Source organism: Chinchilla lanigera, unplaced genomic scaffold (genome assembly GCF_000276665.1).
Source record: "Chinchilla lanigera isolate Chin_1 unplaced genomic scaffold, ChiLan1.0 scaffold00025, whole genome shotgun sequence".
NCBI lineage: Eukaryota > Metazoa > Chordata > Mammalia > Rodentia > Chinchillidae > Chinchilla > Chinchilla lanigera.
In genome coordinates, this window is record NW_004955426.1 from 16044602 (window position 1) to 16050684 (window position 6083).

The 6083-nt window shown below is 32.1% G+C and overlaps 1 long non-coding RNA gene across 1 annotated transcript in view; it reads left to right on the top strand.

The window, feature by feature from the left end:
- The window catches only part of LOC102018746, a 13189-nt gene that overhangs the window by 4915 nt on the left and 2191 nt on the right, over positions 1–6083 (top strand). Inside the window, exon 2 of the long non-coding RNA XR_261198.1 lies at positions 4031–4277. This is a non-coding gene — a long non-coding RNA (uncharacterized LOC102018746). The remainder of the gene's footprint in view (positions 1–4030; positions 4278–6083) is intronic.

Below are 6083 nucleotides of genomic sequence, written 5' to 3' on the forward strand. Positions count from 1 at the left end.
TAATCCTACTATTATATATACTGTACATATAGAACTAATTACAAGCTTTCAAAATGAGTATATGTAAAAAATTTAAAATCTAAATAAAACCTTTATGGTATATTTTATCAATTGACTAATATCAATTTCTTTGCTTTGATATGGAACTGCAATTGCTTAAAATGCTATCATTGGAAGCTGGGCATGGTGGTGCAACCCTGTAATCCCAGTACTCAGGAGGGTGAGGCAGGAGGATTGCTGTGAGTCTGAGGTCATCCTGGGCTACATAAGTGAGTTCAAGCCAGTCTGCCCTACATAGTGAGAACCTGTATCAAGAATAAAAATAAATAAAGCTAATCATTAAGAATGTTACCTAAGTAGTCATCAGTAACTTTTAAGAATTTTGTCTTTCCTCATTCAGTTTATTACCATGGGGAATTTATCCAGCCAATGTTTCAAGGAAACTAATTATTCCTTCTACAGGAAAATTTGAAATCCTAAACAAAAAGGAAACTTGAATCAGATACACTTCAGCAAATCTTGAGTAACTCCCTAATGGAATGTTATAGTATTTTTAATTCTGTAAATGGTCTTAGAAATTATTATGGACATGAATTTATTCAAAATATAACATTTTTATCTTTTGATCCTAAAATTACAATATTTAATTTATATCCAGGCCTGTACAACATGCTATGATTTATGTTCATGTTCCTTTAAAATGCTTACTTTGTTGGAAAATCAAATCTGTGTTAAAAAAAAAAAAAGCTACTTTTAAAAAACTATGCTTTATGAGGCCTAAAGCAATCCACCTGGGATGAAGTGAATGCATATAACCAGGAGGTAAATCAGCCTGTATTTAATATTAAAATCAGATGCCAGTTCACATTAGCATTGCTGCTTGTGAACACTGCTGCAGAAATTCTAATTCTAAAAAAATTGAGTTTTATGATAGCTGTTGTGCTTTTTATTCTTAAAAGATTAATAATGCTCTGTAATGAGCTATCATTAATTACAAACAATATCCATTTGTAAAACTCCATGACTCCTAAAAAAAAAAGACTGCAGTTTTTTAGATCTCTTAAATTTGAAACATATATATCCTAAGAGATATTTAAGTGTCATAGACTTCTGCCACTGAAAGTTTCTCAAGAAAACTTCTGTTTGCTGGAGAAGGAAGGGAAGGAGCCCAGTTTTATTTAGTGTGGTATGTAGCATGTGACGCATTTACTGAGCTTACATAGATAATGAATGGTGAGAAATTGAGGTCTTTGGCCAACACCCAGTGAATAACTGAAGGTTGTTCACAGCTACACATATGATCTTGGAAGAAACTCTTCCACGTTCTGGCTGACCACTTGAATACAACTTCATGAAAGATCTTGGATTAGAATCACCCACCTACTGCTCCTAGATACAGAAACCATGGGAGCTCTCTTATAATAATAATTATGTACAAGTTTATCTTCTAAGTTTGGAAGTCATGTATTATGTAGTAGCTGATAAGTATTTAGTACTAGATGGTCAATAAAGATTTTCATTCCAAAAGTGGGAAAGGCATTGGGAAGAACCTGAAAATTTTGCAAGGATTCTAAAGAAACAGTGGTGACAACTTTAACTTTGAACAGATTATTCATAGAGTATTTGACAAGTGTTTTTAAGAATTGAACAGACAGTGAGAAAATTACTTTTAAATACTGCAAGAAAGGAGTTCCATGTTAATGAGATACAGAGTATCAAGAATCCCACTGTCTACAGTAATATATAAGGTAGGAAATGCATCTAAAGGACCAGGTTATATAGCTAAGAAGACATCAAGCCACTGTGGCCAAAGTGTGTCTTTTTTCTTTTTACTACTATAATAAGATTTAAGAAGACAATTGAAAGCAAAAGTAATGTTATTAAGATATACAAACTAGGACCTACTGGTATTAACTATCTGCAGTCTCATCACATGGCAGACAATGCTAATATTTGAAAGTGGTTTCCAATCAAAGATCATGTCTATATGCAGGACAGTCTCAGGGAACCATGACGTGAAGCTGCAGCTGAATGTGTGACTGTAAAGTCTCTTAAGAACTCAGAAGTATGAGACGTGGTCTCCAACTACTTTTTCCCAGAAAAGCCTCTTTAAAAGAGTAAAAGTGGGCCTAGAAGATTTTATCAGCAATTAAAATTAAAATTGAAACTGGAATTGTGATGAGTGTAGTTTGAATATTGTATCACTGCAGCAAAACAGGTGTGTCCAGGAATGCAAGACTTACGATGCTGGAAGTTTTTGAGAAAAGAAAAAATGTAGAGTTCCCTAATCATTTAGTGTTTTGGTGATGTTGTTTTCAACAGGTAATAAGAGAACATGGGGGAACATTTTGATTGGCTTTAGAATGCCAAGGTACTCAAAAATATCTATTTTTGTTTAACTTCAGCAAAGAACATAGTATACTCCCTACCTATTTGGCAGTGACCACAAAATAGCTAGAATCTGATCAGTTCTCACAAAAGTTTTTACTCACGCACTGAAAATTTACTGGGCTTGCTTTAATAGTCACTAACTTGTCTCCCTTCTTTCCAATCCCATCTTTGTTACTCTATTCAGTTTTCTTAAATCTATTCATAGTTTTTCCATCTGATGTTTTTAAAAAGTTACCTAAGGTTGACCCTGTGGTACAGTACTGCTTACCATACAGAAGGCTCTGGATTCAAGTGCCTATATGTATATTTTGCTAAGAAATGATAAATGGTGGAAGTTTTAATTCTAGGGAAAAAGTTTTTAAAACTATGAGAAATGATACTACTTGACTCAGAAGTCAACATATTTGCATAGTTCTAATAATAGTGATCATAAATGTGACCATGCTAATATAGAGCTATAATGAATTATAGTACTCTCAACAGATATAGTCACAATAATTTATATAGTTATAGTAAGGTATAAGAGATAATGATATATTTATAATAGAGTGTAATATTTCTAAAAGACATCATTGTAAGGTAAATACTGAAAGTAATTTAATTTGAGAATAGGGAAAGAGATGGTATAGAATTGGAGCTTTAAAATAAAATTTTCAGTTATTATTCAAAAAATGAAGAAATTGGGACAAAAAGATGAAGAGATAGGGTATGAAGACATAACTATAGAGATAAATACCACAATGTAAATTTTTTAAAAATCAAAACTTTTTGCTCTAGAATTAGCTAAAAATTGAAGTTGGTGGCGTAAAACATATTTTACTTTCTTAAGTTTTTATTATTTAATAATTTAGTTGCTTAAATTTTAATCTATAAAAATTAAAATGAAGAATGAGACGTATCCTGGAAATTTAAGCAGAACCTTCATTTGTTGAACAGTATATATTTGTATCATGAAAATTTTATTACTACTATGTTAAAACAACAAAAGCAGTTTGAAAAATTCTTTCTCATTGTTATATATGTTAAATAAATTATAAAATTTCTATTTTGTGCTATTTTATTGAATATCCAATGGGTGTAGAGTTGTATAATTTTCTTGTGAAATGTTTATGAACTAAACAGCATTGACTATCTCATCATAATACTGGAGTAAGCATAATACTAAATGATTATAGTTATATTATCTTAAGGTGATAATATTATTATTTTGCTTCATTCACGTTAGTGACAATCTTTGATTAAAACGATTAAATATGAATGACTCTGTGAGTAAATAAGACTGATTTAAAAACAAGGAAGAAAAGATATTGGTGCTACAGATAAGTCCCAGTTCATGTTTTCTAACTAAATAAATAATATGTTAGAAAATTTTTATAAAATTGTTAAAATTTTTTCATTTATATTTTGCTATAATAACTTTTTGAGAAAAGAAAAAATGGAGATTTCCCTAATCATTTGGTGTTTTTTTTTAAAATTTGGTTTTGTTTTCTGTTAATGAATAAAAGAAAAAGTGTAGATTAATGTTTTTACTTCTGTTAATGAATAATAAAAAGTATATTATTTAAAATATATTAAATACTATAAAAAGAATAAATTTAACCACATTTATTTTGACTTCTTCATCTGTAATGGTTCCTAGATGTGTGTTCATGTTATTCATTACAAAATGACAGCATTTGTGATTTTCTGGGAAGATGGACTTTAAGCCTTATACACATTTGAGAAAGAAGACTGTCCTGTGATACCAAACCATGTACTACTAAGTAACCAGGACTTCATGAAGACTCTTCCTCACACCTTCTGGCAGATAGACACATAGCTTTCAAAAGAACTAGAAGAAGGCAAGAGTCCCTGAAAACTGTGTGAGGATAGTCATCAAAAGCCAGGTAATCAAAATGCCTCATGAAATTACCACTCAAGGCAGATGGCATTATTAAAAGCTGGCTGACTTCATGGAGAAAAAAAAATAACAGACTGCACTTGATAAGAGTCCTCTAATGAGAGAATTCTATTATTTTTCCTGTTTGCAATTTGTCTTTGCTTTGAGCTATGTTTTGTAACTTGTTTTCTGTTGTGTTTATGTAAAGAACATCATACTCTGTGTGCTACAGAGATTGGTGACTAATGTACAATTAAGTAAATACTCTTAGGACATTGGGTGTCAGTGGTCACAAATGTTAGGAACTAAAACATAACCCATTTGTTCAGGAAGGTAAACAGACTGCCATAACAAAACACCACTGACTAGAAAGAACATACAGCAGATACTTTTTACTGTCTTGAAAACCAAGAGGTCCAAGATCAAAGTGTCACCTCATCCATCCTTGTGAGAGATCTCTCTGGGTTACAGGTAGCTACCGTCTCAAAGTGTCTTCATGTGGTTTTTCTTAGTGCATGTGCAGAACAAGAAAAGAATCTTCTTCCACATATTGTTACATGAGCATCAATCCTACTGGACTAATGATCCACTCTTAAAACCTCATTTAAACTTCATTACCACTTAGAAAACATACTTCCTAATACAGTTACATTATTAGGAGTTATAATTTTGAATTATGTATTTTGGGCAACACTTTTGAGGCTATGGCTCAAGCTTTGATTTTGATAATGGAAAGAAAGCATTATCTCAAGGAGCAACTATACACTCCCATAAATGGAATGAGTTAGATTAAGAACAAATGAAAAGACAAACCATTAGAACTCTGGGCCAAACTATTCAGAAAGATAGTGCAGAACAATAATGTTAGGAAAGATGGCAGGCCCTATGGCCACTTAATTCCCAGTGTATTGATTCCTGGCATTCTATAGGTTTTCAGGAAGAGATGGGAAGCTTTTAAATGTGAGATAGACTAGGAGTGTAGCTTGAATATTGTATCACTGTGTCAACACAGGTGTGTCCAGGAATAAAAGACTTAGGATGCTGGAAGATAAAGAGACAACTAAGACTTTGTTGGGAGTGGCTGAAGTTGAAAATTGGTCATATGTGTGAGGACAAGACAGAGCCAGAGTGCCTAAAGAAGTCAAACTACTTCAGTCTTGAGAAAAACATCTTACTTGGACAATTTCAGTTATTAATCACTAGGCAACCTTGTGACTAGTGATACTAACTTCACAAAGGTATAAATGAACACCCCTACTGTTAGTCAGTCCTCTTGCCCATGAGGTAAGAGGCCACTCCACCTGACCCCAGTGTTGGTCTCTTGTCTTTATTTACTAAGTCCCTTCACCGTTTTCTTCCAGGGAACACTGAGAGAACACCAAATCTCCACAGACTTTAAATGGGGAGGGATTAATGATGATCATAGTACATTTAAGGAAAAGGTGTTTTGTTTCTTTTTCCTTAAAATAATATAGGAAAAGATGAATCAGCTTACAAATAAGTATTTTAAAACTTGTTTTTTAATCATCTCTTCCCACTATAGGCATTATTGTTTGGACACTGAGATTTGTACCATCTAAAAATATTTTAGAGTTGTATATAGCATAAGGTTAAGATACATATGAGACTTATGAATAAAACAGTAAAGATACTTAACTGAAAAATTAAGCATTATTCAAAATTATGTGAAAAGCTTCTTTTGGAAAATAATTTGAATGTCATATGGCATAGCTGTAAACAGTTCTGATGGTAAATGTTGAGTTAAGTGTCTTTGAAATTTGGAAAACATTAGATACTTTTAAATTCACAGAGT